This window comes from Pseudorasbora parva, unplaced genomic scaffold, assembly GCF_024679245.1.
Source record: "Pseudorasbora parva isolate DD20220531a unplaced genomic scaffold, ASM2467924v1 scaffold_33, whole genome shotgun sequence".
Classification (NCBI taxonomy): Eukaryota; Metazoa; Chordata; class Actinopteri; order Cypriniformes; family Gobionidae; genus Pseudorasbora; species Pseudorasbora parva.
This window is the reverse complement of record NW_027125104.1, coordinates 814,363-835,173: the sequence shown is the minus strand read 5'-3', so window position 1 is coordinate 835,173 and position 20,811 is coordinate 814,363. Positions and strand designations below refer to the sequence as shown.

Sequence of the window (20,811 nt, the reverse complement as noted above, 5' to 3'; positions counted from 1 at the left end):
ATGACCCCCTCAAACCCATCCTCATCCGATTTTAGGAGAACTTGGAACTGCCTTTTCCCAGTCCATAACCCCACATTGTCCTTTATGTATCTTGCAGGTGTGAGAACTTCAGCATATTTTCCCAAAAAAGCCACCAACGCTTCATCTGTGACGTATGGGTTAAACATATGAAGAGTGATGACCCTGAAGTTAGGTCTGTCCAGACTTATCACCTCGAATTTCCCCATCAAGCCCACCTTGTCACACTTCCCAAACTTTTCCAACACCTCTTTGTATAATTCCACCGTGTTCAAAGTTAGGTCAAAACACTTCTCTTGTCTGTTGGTCTGTAGACAGTACACCTCTTCCACTTTCAACTTCAGCTTGTCCAGAAGAACTACCCGTGCAAACACATCTCTTTCCATCATCTCCACCCCCGGCGTCTTCATTTGGAAACGTAGAGTATTTCTCAGTCCCGCCCTTGGAACTGAGTACCCAGCTACACCAGCCATCATAACTTCTCAAAAGATCAAAGAAATCACGACTTGATCTTAGCCAAAAGGCCGAGAAGCGATGACACAATGACGCAGCGGCAGGGGAGCCGGCAAAGGCGACGCCCATCTGGGAAGCGGTGAGGGGGGGAGGGTTGGCAAAGGCCGTACGTCGTAGAGACCTGAAACTTTGAGGGATGGTACTAGCCACTCGCTCTACAACATCACCAAGGCTGGCCCCCCGATGGGCCCGGCGGTGGCGCTACAGCCACCGAAAGTACGAAATGGCTCGTAGCTCCCAAACCGCACGCCGCAGAACCAAGTGTCTTATATCATCGGAATCCTTGGCTCGAGCCGAGCGAGACGCATGCCTCGGATTCGAAGGTTGCGCTGGCGAAATTTTCGGGTATTTGGGATTTTGTGAAAAACCTACTTTTGCACACTAGTCCTAGGTCTTTTGCCCGATCTGGCCCAAACCAGTGCAGAAAGATTCTCTGGAGTCTGACTGTCCGTCCAGATCGGAAAAAAAGTGGGAATTTCGATTCAGCTTGGCGGCGGCAGGCCGAAACCTACGGGCTGGGCGAGGCGGGGTCTGCTAGAACGGCTATAGCTCTTGGACGGAACGAGACAATTTCACCCAAGCCGGTACACCCATGCACGGGCTCAGTCTGGGGTCAGGCGAGAAAGGACGCGGTGAATGGCCACCTAGTGGCGCTTTAAAATGAAAAAGCAACAACATGAGAGCGGCTATAGGCGAACGTATGTCGCGTGCTTTTTCACAGCACGCGCACGAGACAGTCGTACCATACGACAGAAAACCTCCATCCGAACAACTTTGCCTTTGGGACCACTGCTGTCAATCAACTCGTCCGTTGAATATCAAAGTTTGTGGGAAAAACCACATTCGGCAAACCGGTCGCAGGTTTCGACAACCTCGATGAAAACAGACGCAGTTCAGTTCTCTGAACTCTCCGGGTCACTGGCTGACACAGCAGAAAGAGACAGAAACATAACAAAACTGGTGCAACTTCACCCTTTGGGGCAGTGGGCGGCGCCACAAGCGTCAAGAACCGCACGCTTTTTCCCTCCACGCTATCTGCTTTTAACCAGTGTGTACAGGGGAGAGCGCGAACGCAGTCCCCCACTACCATAAATTATGCAGTCGAGATTCCCACATTTGGGGAATTCGCAGGGGTCAGCACAACCGGAGTGCAATGGCCGAGCCTCGCCCTGGGTGAACCACCTTCCTGATCATGGTGTCTCCCCTGCCAGGTAAGTATGAGTTGCCTGGCCTCCAGGCAGAGGCGCCCTATCCCCCTTCGCCACCCTCAAACACGGTGACCTTCCCCTCCCCCAAGAAAAGGAAGGACGGGGCACCTTCCATTGCTTGACTGCTGCGTGCGTGCGTGCCTGACCTTGATTTGAATCAGGTGTCCCTAATCCATCCAACACAAACCCCCGATTCGACTCATCAGCTCGTTGGTAAAGACTCTCAAATAAGAGGGACATCAAAAAACGTGCTGTGACGGTGATGAGTCAGCCGGCCGGCAACCGACGCTTTTGTTCTTCTTTTTTCCCTATGCTCATATGACCGCAGCTTGCTGCTTTCTCTGTGGCACGGTCATCGTCAACGGTCACCTCATCGTCATTCTGTATGCGCTTCCTGCGTATTTCTGTATTCTCTGACAAAATTCCAGTGGTGTTGTTGGTTCTTCTATTAGTCACAACAATTCGCAGTCCCCAAAAAGGGGAAGCACACCGTTCCTGGAGGCACTGCAATACCAGGTCGATGCGTGGAGTGGACGGAGCAAGCCCCGGTTCCGGCTCCATGTGCCAAAAATCAATTTAATATGCAGTCCCCGGATAGGGGACGTATCAGATATTAAACTGATAAGAACAGATACTACACTTGATCTTAGCCAAAAGGCCGAGAAGCGATGACACAATGACGCAGCGGCAGGGGAGCCGGCAAAGGCGACGCCCATCTGGGAAGCGGTGAGGGGGGGGGAGGGTTGGCAAAGGCCGTACGTCGTAGAGACCTGAAACTTTGAGGGATGGTACTAGCCACTCGCTCTACAACATCACCAAGGCTGGCCCCCCGATGGGCCCGGCGGTGGCGCTACAGCCACCGAAAGTACGAAATGGCTCGTAGCTCCCAAACCGCACGCCGCAGAACCAAGTGTCTTATATCATCGGAATCCTTGGCTCGAGCCGAGCGAGACGCATGCCTCGGATTCGAAGGTTGCGCTGGCGAAATTTTCGGGTATTTGGGATTTTGTGAAAAACCTACTTTTGCACACTAGTCCTAGGTCTTTTGCCCGATCTGGCCCAAACCAGTGCAGAAAGATTCTCTGGAGTCTGACTGTCCGTCCAGATCGGAAAAAAAGTGGGAATTTCGATTCAGCTTGGCGGCGGCAGGCCGAAACCTACGGGCTGGGCGAGGCGGGGTCTGCTAGAACGGCTATAGCTCTTGGACGGAACGAGACAATTTCACCCAAGCCGGTACACCCATGCACGGGCTCAGTCTGGGGTCAGGCGAGAAAGGACGCGGTGAATGGCCACCTAGTGGCGCTTTAAAATGAAAAAGCAACAACATGAGAGCGGCTATAGGCGAACGTATGTCGCGTGCTTTTTCACAGCACGCGCACGAGACAGTCGTACCATACGACAGAAAACCTCCATCCGAACAACTTTGCCTTTGGGACCACTGCTGTCAATCAACTCGTCCGTTGAATATCAAAGTTTGTGGGAAAAACCACATTCGGCAAACCGGTCGCAGGTTTCGACAACCTCGATGAAAACAGACGCAGTTCAGTTCTCTGAACTCTCCGGGTCACTGGCTGACACAGCAGAAAGAGACAGAAACATAACAAAACTGGTGCAACTTCACCCTTTGGGGCAGTGGGCGGCACCACAAGCGTCAAGAACCGCACGCTTTTTCCCTCCACGCTATCTGCTTTTAACCAGTGTGTACAGGGGAGAGCGCGAACGCAGTCCCCCACTACCATAAATTATGCAGTCGAGATTCCCACATTTGGGGAATTCGCAGGGGTCAGCACAACCGGAGTGCAATGGCCGAGCCTCGCCCTGGGTGAACCACCTTCCTGATCATGGTGTCTCCCCTGCCAGGTAAGTATGAGTTGCCTGGCCTCCAGGCAGAGGCGCCCTATCCCCCTTCGCCATCCTCAAACACGGTGACCTTCCCCTCCCCCAAGAAAAGGAAGGACGGGGCACCTTCCATTGCTTGACTGCTGCGTGCGTGCGTGCCTGACCTTGATTTGAATCAGGTGTCCCTAATCCATCCAACACAAACCCCCGATTCGACTCATCAGCTCGTTGGTAAAGACTCTCAAATAAGAGGGACATCAAAAAACGTGCTGTGACGGTGATGAGTCAGCCGGCCGGCAACCGACGCTTTTGTTCTTCTTTTTTCCCTATGCTCATATGACCGCAGCTTGCTGCTTTCTCTGTGGCACGGTCATCGTCAACGGTCACCTCATCGTCATTCTGTATGCGCTTCCTGCGTATTTCTGTATTCTCTGACAAAATTCCAGTGGTGTTGTTGGTTCTTCTATTAGTCACAACAATTCGCAGTCCCCAAAAAGGGGAAGCACACCGTTCCTGGAGGCACTGCAATACCAGGTCGATGCGTGGAGTGGACGGAGCAAGCCCCGGGTCCGGCTCCATGTGCCACAAATCAATTTAATATGCAGCCCCCGGATAGGGGACGTATCAGATATTACACTGATAAGAACAGATACTACACTTGATCTTAGCCAAAAGGCCGAGAAGCGATGACACAATGACGCAGCGGCAGGGGAGCCGGCAAAGGCGACGCCCATCTGGGAAGCGGTGAGGGGGGGGAGGGTTGGCAAAGGCCGTACGTCGTAGAGACCTGAAACTTTGAGGGATGGCACTAGCCACTCGCTCTACAACATCACCAAGGCTGGCCCCCCGATGGGCCCGGCGGTGGCGCTACAGCCACCGAAAGTACGAAATGGCTCGTAGCTCCCAAACCGCACGCCGCAGAACCAAGTGTCTTATATCATCGGAATCCTTGGCTCGAGCCGAGCGAGACGCATGCCTCGGATTCGAAGGTTGCGCTGGCGAAATTTTCGGGTATTTGGGATTTTGTGAAAAACCTACTTTTGCACACTAGTCCTAGGTCTTTTGCCCGATCTGGCCCAAACCAGTGCAGAAAGATTCTCTGGAGTCTGACTGTCCGTCCAGATCGGAAAAAAAGTGGGAATTTCGGCTTGGCGGCGGCAGGCCGAAACCTACGGGCTGGGCGAGGCGGGGTCTGCTAGAACGGCTATAGCTCTTGGACGGAACGAGACAATTTCACCCAAGCCGGTACACCCGTGCACGGGCTCAGTCTGGGGTCAGGCGAGAAAGGACGCGGTGAATGGCCACCTAGTGGCGCTTTAAAATGAAAAAGCAACAACATGAGAGCGGCTATAGGCGAACGTATGTCGCGTGCTTTTTCACAGCACGCGCACGAGACAGTCGTACCATACGACAGAAAACCTCCATCCGAACAACTTTGCCTTTGGGACCACTGCTGTCAATCAACTCGTCCGTTGAATATCAAAGTTTGTGGGAAAAACCACATTCGGCAAACCGGTCGCAGGTTTCGACAACCTCGATGAAAACAGACGCAGTTCAGTTCTCTGAACTCTCCGGGTCACTGGCTGACACAGCAGAAAGAGACAGAAACATAACAAAACTGGTGCAACTTCACCCTTTGGGGCAGTGGGCGGCGCCACAAGCGTCAAGAACCGCACGCTTTTTCCCTCCACGCTATCTGCTTTTAACCAGTGTGTACAGGGGAGAGCGCGAACGCAGTCCCCCACTACCATAAATTATGCAGTCGAGATTCCCACATTTGGGGAATTCGCAGGGGTCAGCACAACCGGAGTGCAATGGCCGAGCCTCGCCCTGGGTGAACCACCTTCCTGATCATGGTGTCTCCCCTGCCAGGTAAGTATGAGTTGCCTGGCCTCCAGGCAGAGGCGCCCTATCCCCCTTCGCCATCCTCAAACACGGTGACCTTCCCCTCCCCCAAGAAAAGGAAGGACGGGGCACCTTCCATTGCTTGACTGCTGCGTGCGTGCGTGCCTGACCTTGATTTGAATCAGGTGTCCCTAATCCATCCAACACAAACCCCCGATTGGACTCATCAGCTCGTTGGTAAAGACTCTCAAATAAGAGGGACATCAAAAAACGTGCTGTGACGGTGATGAGTCAGCCGGCCGGCAACCGACGCTTTTGTTCTTCTTTTTTCCCTATGCTCATATGACCGCAGCTTGCTGCTTTCTCTGTGGCACGGTCATCGTCAACGGTCACCTCATCATCATTCTGTATGCGCTTCCTGCGTATTTCTGTATTCTCTGACAAAATTCCAGTGGTGTTGTTGGTTCTTCTATTAGTCACAACAATTCGCAGTCCCCAAAAAGGGGAAGCACACCGTTCCTGGAGGCACTGCAATACCAGGTCGATGCGTGGAGTGGACGGAGCAAGCCCCGGTTCCGGCTCCATGTGCCAAAAATCAATTTAATATGCAGTCCCCGGATAGGGGACGTATCAGATATTAAACTGATAAGAACAGATACTACACTTGATCTTAGCCAAAAGGCCGAGAAGCGATGACACAATGACGCAGCGGCAGGGGAGCCGGCAAAGGCGACGCCCATCTGGGAAGCGGTGAGGGGGGGGAGGGTTGGCAAAGGCCGTACGTCGTAGAGACCTGAAACTTTGAGGGATGGTACTAGCCACTCGCTCTACAACATCACCAAGGCTGGCCCCCCGATGGGCCCGGCGGTGGCGCTACAGCCACCGAAAGTACGAAATGGCTCGTAGCTCCCAAACCGCACGCCGCAGAACCAAGTGTCTTATATCATCGGAATCCTTGGCTCGAGCCGAGCGAGACGCATGCCTCGGATTCGAAGGTTGCGCTGGCGAAATTTTCGGGTATTTCTGATTTTGTGAAAAACCTACTTTTGCACACTAGTCCTAGGTCTTTTGCCCGATCTGGCCCAAACCAGTGCAGAAAGATTCTCTGGAGTCTGACTGTCCGTCCAGATCGGAAAAAAAGTGGGAATTTCGATTCAGCTTGGCGGCGGCAGGCCGAAACATACGGGCTGGGCGAGGCGGGGTCTGCTAGAACGGCTATAGCTCTTGGACGGAACGAGACAATTTCACCCAAGCCGGTACACCCGTGCACGGGCTCAGTCTGGGGTCAGGCGAGAAAGGACGCGGTGAATGGCCACCTAGTGGCGCTTTAAAATGAAAAAGCAACAACATGAGAGCGGCTATAGGCGAACGTATGTCGCGTGCTTTTTCACAGCACGCGCACGAGACAGTCGTACCATACGACAGAAAACCTCCATCCGAACAACTTTGCCTTTGGGACCACTGCTGTCAATCAACTCGTCCGTTGAATATCAAAGTTTGTGGGAAAAACCACATTCGGCAAACCGGTCGCAGGTTTCGACAACCTCGATGAAAACAGACGCAGTTCAGTTCTCTGAACTCTCCGGGTCACTGGCTGACACAGCAGAAAGAGACAGAAACATAACAAAACTGGTGCAACTTCACCCTTTGGGGCAGTGGGCGGCACCACAAGCGTCAAGAACCGCACGCTTTTTCCCTCCACGCTATCTGCTTTTAACCAGTGTGTACAGGGGAGAGCGCGAACGCAGTCCCCCACTACCATAAATTATGCAGTCGAGATTCCCACATTTGGGGAATTCGCAGGGGTCAGCACAACCGGAGTGCAATGGCCGAGCCTCGCCCTGGGTGAACCACCTTCCTGATCATGGTGTCTCCCCTGCCAGGTAAGTATGAGTTGCCTGGCCTCCAGGCAGAGGCGCCCTATCCCCCTTCGCCATCCTCAAACACGGTGACCTTCCCCTCCCCCAAGAAAAGGAAGGACGGGGCACCTTCCATTGCTTGACTGCTGCGTGCGTGCGTGCCTGACCTTGATTTGAATCAGGTGTCCCTAATCCATCCAACACAAACCCCCGATTCGACTCATCAGCTCGTTGGTAAAGACTCTCAAATAAGAGGGACATCAAAAAACGTGCTGTGACGGTGATGAGTCAGCCGGCCGGCAACCGACGCTTTTGTTCTTCTTTTTTCCCTATGCTCATATGACCGCAGCTTGCTGCTTTCTCTGTGGCACGGTCATCGTCAACGGTCACCTCATCGTCATTCTGTATGCGCTTCCTGCGTATTTCTGTATTCTCTGACAAAATTCCAGTGGTGTTGTTGGTTCTTCTATTAGTCACAACAATTCGCAGTCCCCAAAAAGGGGAAGCACACCGTTCCTGGAGGCACTGCAATACCAGGTCGATGCGTGGAGTGGACGGAGCAAGCCCCGGGTCCGGCTCCATGTGCCACAAATCAATTTAATATGCAGCCCCCGGATAGGGGACGTATCAGATATTACACTGATAAGAACAGATACTACACTTGATCTTAGCCAAAAGGCCGAGAAGCGATGACACAATGACGCAGCGGCAGGGGAGCCGGCAAAGGCGACGCCCATCTGGGAAGCGGTGAGGGGGGGGAGGGTTGGCAAAGGCCGTACGTCGTAGAGACCTGAAACTTTGAGGGATGGCACTAGCCACTCGCTCTACAACATCACCAAGGCTGGCCCCCCGATGGGCCCGGCGGTGGCGCTACAGCCACCGAAAGTACGAAATGGCTCGTAGCTCCCAAACCGCACGCCGCAGAACCAAGTGTCTTATATCATCGGAATCCTTGGCTCGAGCCGAGCGAGACGCATGCCTCGGATTCGAAGGTTGCGCTGGCGAAATTTTCGGGTATTTGGGATTTTGTGAAAAACCTACTTTTGCACACTAGTCCTAGGTCTTTTGCCCGATCTGGCCCAAACCAGTGCAGAAAGATTCTCTGGAGTCTGACTGTCCGTCCAGATCGGAAAAAAAGTGGGAATTTCGGCTTGGCGGCGGCAGGCCGAAACCTACGGGCTGGGCGAGGCGGGGTCTGCTAGAACGGCTATAGCTCTTGGACGGAACGAGACAATTTCACCCAAGCCGGTACACCCGTGCACGGGCTCAGTCTGGGGTCAGGCGAGAAAGGACGCGGTGAATGGCCACCTAGTGGCGCTTTAAAATGAAAAAGCAACAACATGAGAGCGGCTATAGGCGAACGTATGTCGCGTGCTTTTTCACAGCACGCGCACGAGACAGTCGTACCATACGACAGAAAACCTCCATCCGAACAACTTTGCCTTTGGGACCACTGCTGTCAATCAACTCGTCCGTTGAATATCAAAGTTTGTGGGAAAAACCACATTCGGCAAACCGGTCGCAGGTTTCGACAACCTCGATGAAAACAGACGCAGTTCAGTTCTCTGAACTCTCCGGGTCACTGGCTGACACAGCAGAAAGAGACAGAAACATAACAAAACTGGTGCAACTTCACCCTTTGGGGCAGTGGGCGGCGCCACAAGCGTCAAGAACCGCACGCTTTTTCCCTCCACGCTATCTGCTTTTAACCAGTGTGTACAGGGGAGAGCGCGAACGCAGTCCCCCACTACCATAAATTATGCAGTCGAGATTCCCACATTTGGGGAATTCGCAGGGGTCAGCACAACCGGAGTGCAATGGCCGAGCCTCGCCCTGGGTGAACCACCTTCCTGATCATGGTGTCTCCCCTGCCAGGTAAGTATGAGTTGCCTGGCCTCCAGGCAGAGGCGCCCTATCCCCCTTCGCCATCCTCAAACACGGTGACCTTCCCCTCCCCCAAGAAAAGGAAGGACGGGGCACCTTCCATTGCTTGACTGCTGCGTGCGTGCGTGCCTGACCTTGATTTGAATCAGGTGTCCCTAATCCATCCAACACAAACCCCCGATTGGACTCATCAGCTCGTTGGTAAAGACTCTCAAATAAGAGGGACATCAAAAAACGTGCTGTGACGGTGATGAGTCAGCCGGCCGGCAACCGACGCTTTTGTTCTTCTTTTTTCCCTATGCTCATATGACCGCAGCTTGCTGCTTTCTCTGTGGCACGGTCATCGTCAACGGTCACCTCATCATCATTCTGTATGCGCTTCCTGCGTATTTCTGTATTCTCTGACAAAATTCCAGTGGTGTTGTTGGTTCTTCTATTAGTCACAACAATTCGCAGTCCCCAAAAAGGGGAAGCACACCGTTCCTGGAGGCACTGCAATACCAGGTCGATGCGTGGAGTGGACGGAGCAAGCCCCGGTTCCGGCTCCATGTGCCAAAAATCAATTTAATATGCAGTCCCCGGATAGGGGACGTATCAGATATTAAACTGATAAGAACAGATACTACACTTGATCTTAGCCAAAAGGCCGAGAAGCGATGACACAATGACGCAGCGGCAGGGGAGCCGGCAAAGGCGACGCCCATCTGGGAAGCGGTGAGGGGGGGGAGGGTTGGCAAAGGCCGTACGTCGTAGAGACCTGAAACTTTGAGGGATGGTACTAGCCACTCGCTCTACAACATCACCAAGGCTGGCCCCCCGATGGGCCCGGCGGTGGCGCTACAGCCACCGAAAGTACGAAATGGCTCGTAGCTCCCAAACCGCACGCCGCAGAACCAAGTGTCTTATATCATCGGAATCCTTGGCTCGAGCCGAGCGAGACGCATGCCTCGGATTCGAAGGTTGCGCTGGCGAAATTTTCGGGTATTTCTGATTTTGTGAAAAACCTACTTTTGCACACTAGTCCTAGGTCTTTTGCCCGATCTGGCCCAAACCAGTGCAGAAAGATTCTCTGGAGTCTGACTGTCCGTCCAGATCGGAAAAAAAGTGGGAATTTCGATTCAGCTTGGCGGCGGCAGGCCGAAACCTACGGGCTGGGCGAGGCGGGGTCTGCTAGAACGGCTATAGCTCTTGGACGGAACGAGACAATTTCACCCAAGCCGGTACACCCGTGCACGGGCTCAGTCTGGGGTCAGGCGAGAAAGGACGCGGTGAATGGCCACCTAGTGGCGCTTTAAAATGAAAAAGCAACAACATGAGAGCGGCTATAGGCGAACGTATGTCGCGTGCTTTTTCACAGCACGCGCACGAGACAGTCGTACCATACGACAGAAAACCTCCATCCGAACAACTTTGCCTTTGGGACCACTGCTGTCAATCAACTCGTCCGTTGAATATCAAAGTTTGTGGGAAAAACCACATTCGGCAAACCGGTCGCAGGTTTCGACAACCTCGATGAAAACAGACGCAGTTCAGTTCTCTGAACTCTCCGGGTCACTGGCTGACACAGCAGAAAGAGACAGAAACATAACAAAACTGGTGCAACTTCACCCTTTGGGGCAGTGGGCGGCACCACAAGCGTCAAGAACCGCACGCTTTTTCCCTCCACGCTATCTGCTTTTAACCAGTGTGTACAGGGGAGAGCGCGAACGCAGTCCCCCACTACCATAAATTATGCAGTCGAGATTCCCACATTTGGGGAATTCGCAGGGGTCAGCACAACCGGAGTGCAATGGCCGAGCCTCGCCCTGGGTGAACCACCTTCCTGATCATGGTGTCTCCCCTGCCAGGTAAGTATGAGTTGCCTGGCCTCCAGGCAGAGGCGCCCTATCCCCCTTCGCCATCCTCAAACACGGTGACCTTCCCCTCCCCCAAGAAAAGGAAGGACGGGGCACCTTCCATTGCTTGACTGCTGCGTGCGTGCGTGCCTGACCTTGATTTGAATCAGGTGTCCCTAATCCATCCAACACAAACCCCCGATTCGACTCATCAGCTCGTTGGTAAAGACTCTCAAATAAGAGGGACATCAAAAAACGTGCTGTGACGGTGATGAGTCAGCCGGCCGGCAACCGACGCTTTTGTTCTTCTTTTTTCCCTATGCTCATATGACCGCAGCTTGCTGCTTTCTCTGTGGCACGGTCATCGTCAACGGTCACCTCATCGTCATTCTGTATGCGCTTCCTGCGTATTTCTGTATTCTCTGACAAAATTCCAGTGGTGTTGTTGGTTCTTCTATTAGTCACAACAATTCGCAGTCCCCAAAAAGGGGAAGCACACCGTTCCTGGAGGCACTGCAATACCAGGTCGATGCGTGGAGTGGACGGAGCAAGCCCCGGGTCCGGCTCCATGTGCCACAAATCAATTTAATATGCAGTCCCCGGATAGGGGACGTATCAGATATTACACTGATAAGAACAGATACTACACTTGATCTTAGCCAAAAGGCCGAGAAGCGATGACACAATGACGCAGCGGCAGGGGAGCCGGCAAAGGCGACGCCCATCTGGGAAGCGGTGAGGGGGGGGAGGGTTGGCAAAGGCCGTACGTCGTAGAGACCTGAAACTTTGAGGGATGGTACTAGCCACTCGCTCTACAACATCACCAAGGCTGGCCCCCCGATGGGCCCGGCGGTGGCGCTACAGCCACCGAAAGTACGAAATGGCTCGTAGCTCCCAAACCGCACGCCGCAGAACCAAGTGTCTTATATCATCGGAATCCTTGGCTCGAGCCGAGCGAGACGCATGCCTCGGATTCGAAGGTTGCGCTGGCGAAATTTTCGGGTATTTGGGATTTTGTGAAAAACCTACTTTTGCACACTAGTCCTAGGTCTTTTGCCCGATCTGGCCCAAACCAGTGCAGAAAGATTCTCTGGAGTCTGACTGTCCGTCCAGATCGGAAAAAAAGTGGGAATTTCGATTCAGCTTGGCGGCGGCAGGCCGAAACCTACGGGCTGGGCGAGGCGGGGTCTGCTAGAACGGCTATAGCTCTTGGACGGAACGAGACAATTTCACCCAAGCCGGTACACCCTCAGTCTGGGGTCAGGCGAGAAAGGACGCGGTGAATGGCCACCTAGTGGCGCTTTAAAATGAAAAAGCAACAACATGAGAGCGGCTATAGGCGAACGTATGTCGCGTGCTTTTTCACAGCACGCGCACGAGACAGTCGTACCATACGACAGAAAACCTCCATCCGAACAACTTTGCCTTTGGGACCACTGCTGTCAATCAACTCGTCCGTTGAATATCAAAGTTTGTGGGAAAAACCACATTCGGCAAACCGGTCGCAGGTTTCGACAACCTCGATGAAAACAGACGCAGTTCAGTTCTCTGAACTCTCCGGGTCACTGGCTGACACAGCAGAAAGAGACAGAAACATAACAAAACTGGTGCAACTTCACCCTTTGGGGCAGTGGGCGGCGCCACAAGCGTCAAGAACCGCACGCTTTTTCCCTCCACGCTATCTGCTTTTAACCAGTGTGTACAGGGGAGAGCGCGAACGCAGTCCCCCACTACCATAAATTATGCAGTCGAGATTCCCACATTTGGGGAATTCGCAGGGGTCAGCACAACCGGAGTGCAATGGCCGAGCCTCGCCCTGGGTGAACCACCTTCCTGATCATGGTGTCTCCCCTGCCAGGTAAGTATGAGTTGCCTGGCCTCCAGGCAGAGGCGCCCTATCCCCCTTCGCCATCCTCAAACACGGTGACCTTCCCCTCCCCCAAGAAAAGGAAGGACGGGGCACCTTCCATTGCTTGACTGCTGCGTGCGTGCGTGCCTGACCTTGATTTGAATCAGGTGTCCCTAATCCATCCAACACAAACCCCTGATTCGACTCATCAGCTCGTTGGTAAAGACTCTCAAATAAGAGGGACATCAAAAAACGTGCTGTGACGGTGATGAGTCAGCCGGCCGGCAACCGACGCTTTTGTTCTTCTTTTTTCCCTATGCTCATATGACCGCAGCTTGCTGCTTTCTCTGTGGCACGGTCATCGTCAATGGTCACCTCATCGTCATTCTGTATGCGCTTCCTGCGTATTTCTGTATTCTCTGACAAAATTCCAGTGGTGTTGTTGGTTCTTCTATTAGTCACAACAATTCGCAGTCCCCAAAAAGGGGAAGCACACCGTTCCTGGAGGCACTGCAATACCAGGTCGATGCGTGGAGTGGACGGAGCAAGCCCCGGTTCCGGCTCCATGTGCCAAAAATCAATTTAATATGCAGTCCCCGGATAGGGGACGTATCAGATATTAAACTGATAAGAACAGATACTACACTTGATCTTAGCCAAAAGGCCGAGAAGCGATGACACAATGACGCAGCGGCAGGGGAGCCGGCAAAGGCGACGCCCATCTGGGAAGCGGTGAGGGGGGGGAGGGTTGGCAAAGGCCGTACGTCGTAGAGACCTGAAACTTTGAGGGATGGTACTAGCCACTCGCTCTACAACATCACCAAGGCTGGCCCCCCGATGGGCCCGGCGGTGGCGCTACAGCCACCGAAAGTACGAAATGGCTCGTAGCTCCCAAACCGCACGCCGCAGAACCAAGTGTCTTATATCATCGGAATCCTTGGCTCGAGCCGAGCGAGACGCATGCCTCGGATTCGAAGGTTGCGCTGGCGAAATTTTCGGGTATTTGGGATTTTGTGAAAAACCTACTTTTGCACACTAGTCCTAGGTCTTTTGCCCGATCTGGCCCAAACCAGTGCAGAAAGATTCTCTGGAGTCTGACTGTCCGTCCAGATCGGAAAAAAAGTGGGAATTTCGATTCAGCTTGGCGGCGGCAGGCCGAAACCTACGGGCTGGGCGAGGCGGGGTCTGCTAGAACGGCTATAGCTCTTGGACGGAACGAGACAATTTCACCCAAGCCGGTACACCCATGCACGGGCTCAGTCTGGGGTCAGGCGAGAAAGGACGCGGTGAATGGCCACCTAGTGGCGCTTTAAAATGAAAAAGCAACAACATGAGAGCGGCTATAGGCGAACGTATGTCGCGTGCTTTTTCACAGCACGCGCACGAGACAGTCGTACCATACGACAGAAAACCTCCATCCGAACAACTTTGCCTTTGGGACCACTGCTGTCAATCAACTCGTCCGTTGAATATCAAAGTTTGTGGGAAAAACCACATTCGGCAAACCGGTCGCAGGTTTCGACAACCTCGATGAAAACAGACGCAGTTCAGTTCTCTGAACTCTCCGGGTCACTGGCTGACACAGCAGAAAGAGACAGAAACATAACAAAACTGGTGCAACTTCACCCTTTGGGGCAGTGGGCGGCGCCACAAGCATCAAGAACCGCACGCTTTTTCCCTCCACGCTATCTGCTTTTAACCAGTGTGTACAGGGGAGAGCGCGAACGCAGTCCCCCACTACCATAAATTATGCAGTCGAGATTCCCACATTTGGGGAATTCGCAGGGGTCAGCACAACCGGAGTGCAATGGCCGAGCCTCGCCCTGGGTGAACCACCTTCCTGATCATGGTGTCTCCCCTGCCAGGTAAGTATGAGTTGCCTGGCCTCCAGGCAGAGGCGCCCTATCCCCCTTCGCCACCCTCAAACACGGTGACCTTCCCCTCCCCCAAGAAAAGGAAGGACGGGGCACCTTCCATTGCTTGACTGCTGCGTTCGTGCGTGCCTGACCTTGATTTGAATCAGGTGTCCCTAATCCATCCAACACAAACCCCCGATTCGACTCATCAGCTCGTTGGTAAAGACTCTCAAATAAGAGGGACATCAAAAAACGTGCTGTGACGGTGATGAGTCAGCCGGCCGGCAACCGACGCTTTTGTTCTTCTTTTTTCCCTATGCTCATATGACCGCAGCTTGCTGCTTTCTCTGTGGCACGGTCATCGTCAACGGTCACCTCATCGTCATTCTGTATGCGCTTCCTGCGTATTTCTGTATTCTCTGACAAAATTCCAGTGGTGTTGTTGGTTCTTCTATTAGTCACAACAATTCGCAGTCCCCAAAAAGGGGAAGCACACCGTTCCTGGAGGCACTGCAATACCAGGTCGATGCGTGGAGTGGACGGAGCAAGCCCCGGTTCCGGCTCCATGTGCCAAAAATCAATTTAATATGCAGTCCCCGGATAGGGGACGTATCAGATATTAAACTGATAAGAACAGATTTTTTTTTTTTTTTTTTTTTTTTTTTTATTCACATACAACTCAAAATTACATACACATATTATCTCATCTCATTCTCTTTCCATTCGTCATCATATAACCCAAACAACCCTTTCCACCTCTCTTTAGCTGCATGTTTCCCCCATCTTTGTATATCCCACCTAATCCTTGCCCTTACTTCATACTCCACTCCCCGTATTACCCCTTCTTCTGACCTTTTCCCTTTCCCCCTACATATTCCCTGTCTTTCCTCCCAAAGTCCTTTTTTGACCAAACTTATTATTAACCACAGCATATAAGCCACTTTCCCTTCCCCCTTCTTACTTCTTATTCCACCGATTACATTCTCCCCCGACACCTTAAAATTTCCTGAGATCACCCCTAACACCCTCTTTCCCCTCCCCCACACCCTCTGTGCAAACCCACACTCCCAAAAAGTATGTTTTATTGTCTCTTCTTCCCAACACCCCTCCCTTGGGCACTTTCCATCTTTTGCTATACCGTGCCTATACATGATCTCTTTTACGGGCAAACGCCTCAAAAAACACAACCAATTAAGATCTTTTAAGTCATTATCAAGATTTTTGGGTTGAATATTCAACCACACCTCCCTTGAGACCCCCACCCGAACTACACTAGACACCCTCTCCCTTACCTTTCCATACAACATCCTCTGGTCCAAACACACTGTTATCTCCTTACTCTCAGGATATTTACTCATCCATTTAACTGCATGCCTATAATGCCACGGCTGCGTTTCCGACCTTGGACCCTCATTGGACCACCTCATCACGTGCCTTGCTTGATAAGAAAAAAATAACCTAAGAAAAAACCAAGACGGATGCTCAGCAGTCCCCGCTAACTGGGCCAAGATTGAAGACACAAAAAAACAATCAAGCTTTAAAGGAACATGAGGTACATCCCGCCCTCCTTCCTTAATCGAATTAAACATTTCAGTTCTTTTTACATATTCATATCTTCCTCCCCAGACAAACGTAAATATTAACCTTATTACTGACTTCCTCATACTAGCCGGCAAAGGATAAATGACAGCCAAGTACTGAAACACTGACAACACCTCTATCTTCAGTACCAAAACTTTCCCCCACAATGTCAATCTTCGCCCTTTCCACCTTGCTAGCCTCTTCTGCACCGAAACAATGCGCTCTTCCCAATTCAGAGTAGCTGAGCCTTCATTCTGAAATCTTATACCCAAAATTTTTAAAGGCCCCTCACACACCTGCAACCCCCCAATTCCATTCCGTCTTTGCCTAAACTTCCCAAAAAACTTAACAGCTGATTTTGAAATATTTAGACTAGCCCCAGATGCTAAGGAAAACTCCTCAAACAAATGCAATGCCCTCTCAAGACACTTGTCTGAATCCAACAGTAGTGTAGTATCATCTGCGTACTGCGATAGTTTCACTACCGCCCCCTTACCTCCTGGTACCCGCAGACCTTTTATTCTGCCATCTCGCCTTATCGCCTGAGCCAATGGCTCCATATAGAGAACAAAAAGTAAAGGAGAGAGAGGACACCCCTGTCTCACTCCCTCCCACACATCAAAGCTCTGTCCTAATGCCCCGTTCACCTGCACCAAACACCTAGCCCCAGTATACAGCGTTCTAATCCACCCTATATATCCCTCACCCCAACCCATCCTCTCCATTACCTTAAACAGAAACCATCTATTTACCCTATCAAAGGCTTTAGCCTGATCTAAGCTAACCACCATCAATGGTAACTCCCTATCCTCCACCCATGCTATAACATCCCTGATCAGCTGAAGATTCCACTTAATGCTGCGACCCTCAACTCCACATGTTTGATCAACATGCACCACATGGGGAAGGGCTTTCCTCAATCTGTCTGCCAACACCTTTGCTATAATCTTATAGTCCACTGTAAGCATTGTGAGCGGCCTATAATTTGTTATGTCCGACCTTTCGCCTTTTTTATATAGAAGAGTTATCACTCCAGTTGCCATTGAACCACTCATACTTTTATTTTCTAACACTTCCCGCACCACCTCCATCAAATGAGGACCTAAAATATTGAAAAACCTAACATAAAATTCAACTGGTAGGCCATCAATCCCTGGCACCTTACCTTTACTCATCCTTCTCAATGCTCCTTCCACCTCTTCCAATGTTATTGGAGAATTTAACTCAGCCCCAACCTCATCAGGGACTACGCTAGACAGGAAATTAACAAAAAAATCACTTTTCTCCTTTACTATCTCTCTTTTACTGAAAAATTGTTGAAAATACTGACCCACATATTCAGTTATCTCTTCGGTTTTCCCCAGAATCTCCCCTTCCTTATCCTTTAACTCAACAATTATTTGCTTCTCTTTTTGATCCCTTACTGACCTAAAAAACCCAGCATTACACGCCTCCCCATTCTCCCTTGTCTCATGTCTCCTTTTCAACAAAAACCGTTTAGCTTGATCTTCATACAAACCCTTTATCTGTCTCTTCAGCAAGTTAACCCTATCCCAGTCAAAAGTGCCCCCAACATTATACTCTTCAAATATCAACTCTAAATCTCTCTGCAACTTCCCTGCTTGCCTCCTAAAATTGCTCATTCTTCTCTTACAGTACTTAACAATCCACTCCTTTGAACGATTTTTAACCATTTCCCACCACCCCACCACATCATCATACATGACCTTTAACCCCTCTAACCCCTTGAAAAAACATACATACTCTTCACAGAACTGCCTTTCCCTCAAAATCTCTATATTCATTCTCCAGTACCCTTTACCAAACTTCACATTTTGCCCCTTAACTACAAACCAAACCAAATCATGATCAGAAAAAAACACAGGCTTCACTCCCCCTCCTTCCAAAACCAAACCTTTTGAAAAAAACACATAATCTAGCCTCTTTTCCACCCCCCTCGAGTTCCTCCACGTTGACATACAAACTTTTGGATTCACTCCCTGCCCCCCATCCACCAACCCATGCCCCTGCAAAACCCCTTCTAACACCATCAAACTACTATCCCCTTTGTCTCCTAACTGCAAATTAAAATCCCCTCCCATTATAATCTGTTTATTTGTTGCACAGACTGTTAACAACATTTCAAAAATATCTTTCCTCTCTTCCACTGTTTGTGGAGCATAAACTGAGAGTAATCTATATTCCCCCCCTCTCCACCTTACATCAGCCCCAATCACTCTCCCTTGTGAAACCGTAAAATAACTTCTGACTTCCAACTCTTTACCCCGAAACAAGATCCCCACTCCTGAGGAATAAACCCCTCCCACACTCCATACTGCTCCTCCCCTCCCCCATTCTTCTGTAAATTTCCTTGCATCTTGTGAACTTTTCAAATGAACCTCCTGCAAAAAAAGAATATCACATCTGCAATTTTCCAAAAAAGAAAAAACCGCTCTTCGCTTCACATTGTCTCTTAAACCTCTTACATTTATAGACCCCACAGTCAATTCGTCATTGCTCACCACTTATTCAGTCCTTAATGTCCCTTCCATCCCTCGATCCTCCAGTGGTCCCAGTGGTCCTGTGGTCCCAGTCTCAGTCCCCACCAGATCTGACCAGCATATGGGCGACACACTGAGACCAACCCCATCATCCTTCGGTTCTTCATTGTCACTACCACCCTTTCCCTGTGACAACTGAAATAAGGGTCTAGCATTGTCCATCTCGAGCCCCTCTTGACTGTCGGTAGATAGTGAATCCTCAGAACAACTCAAACTCTGCCTCGTCTCGGCTCTCACCCTCTTGCCTGGTCTCGCCTTTTCCTTCTCGGCTTTCCTGATCCGCTGACTTCCATCCCCTCTTGATCCATCCGGGTCACTTTGTCTCTCCACTTCCATCTCATCTTCCACATCCCCTGTGTACAACTCGGTGACCTTAAACTGTTCCCCATTTAACGCTTCTAAGAAAGCATCCATCACATCTTCCACTTTCTCTGCTTCTGCCTCGCTTCCTCCCTCCTTTACCACCTCAAACACCACCTTCTCTTTTATTTCTTGCTCCATTGTCTCCTGTTGGACCTCCTCCCCGTTCTTCTCCTCTGCCACTGTTTCCTCCACTCTCCTTCCTCCTCGATTCAGCTTGCGCCCTTCCTTACATTCCTTCATCAAATGTCCTAATGAGCCACAGCTGTGACATGACTTAGGAATACTGCACTCTTTTGCTGTGTGTCCCATCTTAGAACACCGCCAACATCTTTCTTCTCCACACCTGCCATCACTATGGCCATACCGTCTGCACCTTCTACAAAAAGGAGGCTGTCTTGAATAGAAAAGATATCCCTTGTCCGCTCCTATGTTGAAAAAAGCAGGAGGGTGCATGACCCCCTCAAACCCATCCTCATCCGATTTTAGGAGAACTTGGAACTGCCTTTTCCCAGTCCATAACCCCACATTGTCCTTTATGTATCTTGCAGGTGTGAGAACTTCAGCATATTTTCCCAAAAAAGCCACCAACGCTTCATCTGTGACGTATGGGTTAAACATATGAAGAGTGATGACCCTGAAGTTAGGTCTGTCCAGACTTATCACCTCGAATTTCCCCATCAAGCCCACCTTGTCACACTTCCCAAACTTTTCCAACACCTCTTTGTATAATTCCACCGTGTTCAAAGTTAGGTCAAAACACTTCTCTTGTCTGTTGGTCTGTAGACAGTACACCTCTTCCACTTTCAACTTCAGCTTGTCCAGAAGAACTACCCGTGCAAACACATCTCTTTCCATCATCTCCACCCCCGGCGTCTTCATTTGGAAACGTAGAGTATTTCTCAGTCCCGCCCTTGGAACTGAGTACCCAGCTACACCAGCCATCATAACTTCTCAAAAGATCAAAGAAATCACGACTTGATCTTAGCCAAAAGGCCGAGAAGCGATGACACAATGACGCAGCGGCAGGGGAGCCGGCAAAGGCGACGCCCATCTGGGAAGCGGTGAGGGGGGGAGGGTTGGCAAAGGCCGTACGTCGTAGAGACCTGAAACTTTGAGGGATGGTACTAGCCACTCGCTCTACAACATCACCAAGGCTGGCCCCCCGATGGGCCCGGCGGTGGCGCTACAGCCACCGAAAGTACGAAATGGCTCGTAGCTCCCAAACCGCACGCCGCAGAACCAAGTGTCTTATATCATCGGAATCCTTGGCTCGAGCCGAGCGAGACGCATGCCTCGGATTCGAAGGTTGCGCTGGCGAAATTTTCGGGTATTTGGGATTTTGTGAAAAACCTACTTTTGCACACTAGTCCTAGGTCTTTTGCCCGATCTGGCCCAAACCAGTGCAGAAAGATTCTCTGGAGTCTGACTGTCCGTCCAGATCGGAAAAAAAGTGGGAATTTCGATTCAGCTTGGCGGCGGCAGGCCGAAACCTACGGGCTGGGCGAGGCGGGGTCTGCTAGAACGGCTATAGCTCTTGGACGGAACGAGACAATTTCACCCAAGCCGGTACACCCATGCACGGGCTCAGTCTGGGGTCAGG

At 51.3% G+C, this 20,811-nt stretch overlaps 15 non-coding genes and 1 pseudogene across 15 annotated transcripts; all 16 read right to left on the bottom strand.

Moving 5' to 3' along the window:
* Positions 1-1,586: 1,586 nt before the first annotated feature.
* LOC137067234 (U1 spliceosomal RNA) lies at positions 1,587-1,750 on the bottom strand. Its single transcript, XR_010903043.1, has one exon. It is a non-coding gene; the product is annotated as a U1 spliceosomal RNA (small nuclear RNA).
* A 468-nt stretch (positions 1,751-2,218) lies between these two features.
* LOC137066733 (U2 spliceosomal RNA) lies at positions 2,219-2,409 on the bottom strand. Its single transcript, XR_010902626.1, has one exon. It is a non-coding gene; the product is annotated as a U2 spliceosomal RNA (small nuclear RNA).
* A 1,034-nt stretch (positions 2,410-3,443) lies between these two features.
* LOC137067233 (U1 spliceosomal RNA) lies at positions 3,444-3,607 on the bottom strand. Its single transcript, XR_010903042.1, has one exon. It is a non-coding gene; the product is annotated as a U1 spliceosomal RNA (small nuclear RNA).
* A 468-nt stretch (positions 3,608-4,075) lies between these two features.
* On the bottom strand, positions 4,076-4,266 carry LOC137066856 (U2 spliceosomal RNA). The gene has a single exon (XR_010902738.1). It is a non-coding gene; the product is annotated as a U2 spliceosomal RNA (small nuclear RNA).
* A 1,028-nt stretch (positions 4,267-5,294) lies between these two features.
* LOC137067231 (U1 spliceosomal RNA) lies at positions 5,295-5,458 on the bottom strand. The gene has a single exon (XR_010903041.1). It is a non-coding gene; the product is annotated as a U1 spliceosomal RNA (small nuclear RNA).
* A 468-nt stretch (positions 5,459-5,926) lies between these two features.
* On the bottom strand, positions 5,927-6,117 carry LOC137066732 (U2 spliceosomal RNA). Its single transcript, XR_010902625.1, has one exon. It is a non-coding gene; the product is annotated as a U2 spliceosomal RNA (small nuclear RNA).
* Positions 6,118-7,150: 1,033 nt separating this feature from the next.
* Positions 7,151-7,314, bottom strand: LOC137067230 (U1 spliceosomal RNA). The gene has a single exon (XR_010903040.1). It is a non-coding gene; the product is annotated as a U1 spliceosomal RNA (small nuclear RNA).
* Positions 7,315-7,782: 468 nt separating this feature from the next.
* On the bottom strand, positions 7,783-7,973 carry LOC137066855 (U2 spliceosomal RNA). Its single transcript, XR_010902737.1, has one exon. It is a non-coding gene; the product is annotated as a U2 spliceosomal RNA (small nuclear RNA).
* A 1,028-nt stretch (positions 7,974-9,001) lies between these two features.
* On the bottom strand, positions 9,002-9,165 carry LOC137067229 (U1 spliceosomal RNA). The gene has a single exon (XR_010903039.1). It is a non-coding gene; the product is annotated as a U1 spliceosomal RNA (small nuclear RNA).
* Positions 9,166-9,633: 468 nt separating this feature from the next.
* On the bottom strand, positions 9,634-9,824 carry LOC137066731 (U2 spliceosomal RNA). Its single transcript, XR_010902624.1, has one exon. It is a non-coding gene; the product is annotated as a U2 spliceosomal RNA (small nuclear RNA).
* Positions 9,825-10,857: 1,033 nt separating this feature from the next.
* Positions 10,858-11,021, bottom strand: LOC137067228 (U1 spliceosomal RNA). Its single transcript, XR_010903038.1, has one exon. It is a non-coding gene; the product is annotated as a U1 spliceosomal RNA (small nuclear RNA).
* A 468-nt stretch (positions 11,022-11,489) lies between these two features.
* Positions 11,490-11,680, bottom strand: LOC137066840 (U2 spliceosomal RNA). The gene has a single exon (XR_010902723.1). It is a non-coding gene; the product is annotated as a U2 spliceosomal RNA (small nuclear RNA).
* A 1,023-nt stretch (positions 11,681-12,703) lies between these two features.
* LOC137067227 (U1 spliceosomal RNA) lies at positions 12,704-12,867 on the bottom strand. Its single transcript, XR_010903037.1, has one exon. It is a non-coding gene; the product is annotated as a U1 spliceosomal RNA (small nuclear RNA).
* Positions 12,868-13,335: 468 nt separating this feature from the next.
* Positions 13,336-13,526, bottom strand: LOC137066730 (U2 spliceosomal RNA). Its single transcript, XR_010902623.1, has one exon. It is a non-coding gene; the product is annotated as a U2 spliceosomal RNA (small nuclear RNA).
* Positions 13,527-14,559: 1,033 nt separating this feature from the next.
* On the bottom strand, positions 14,560-14,723 carry LOC137067226 (U1 spliceosomal RNA). Its single transcript, XR_010903036.1, has one exon. It is a non-coding gene; the product is annotated as a U1 spliceosomal RNA (small nuclear RNA).
* Positions 14,724-15,191: 468 nt separating this feature from the next.
* LOC137066915 (U2 spliceosomal RNA) lies at positions 15,192-15,397 on the bottom strand (annotated as a pseudogene).
* Positions 15,398-20,811: the final 5,414 nt, after the last annotated feature.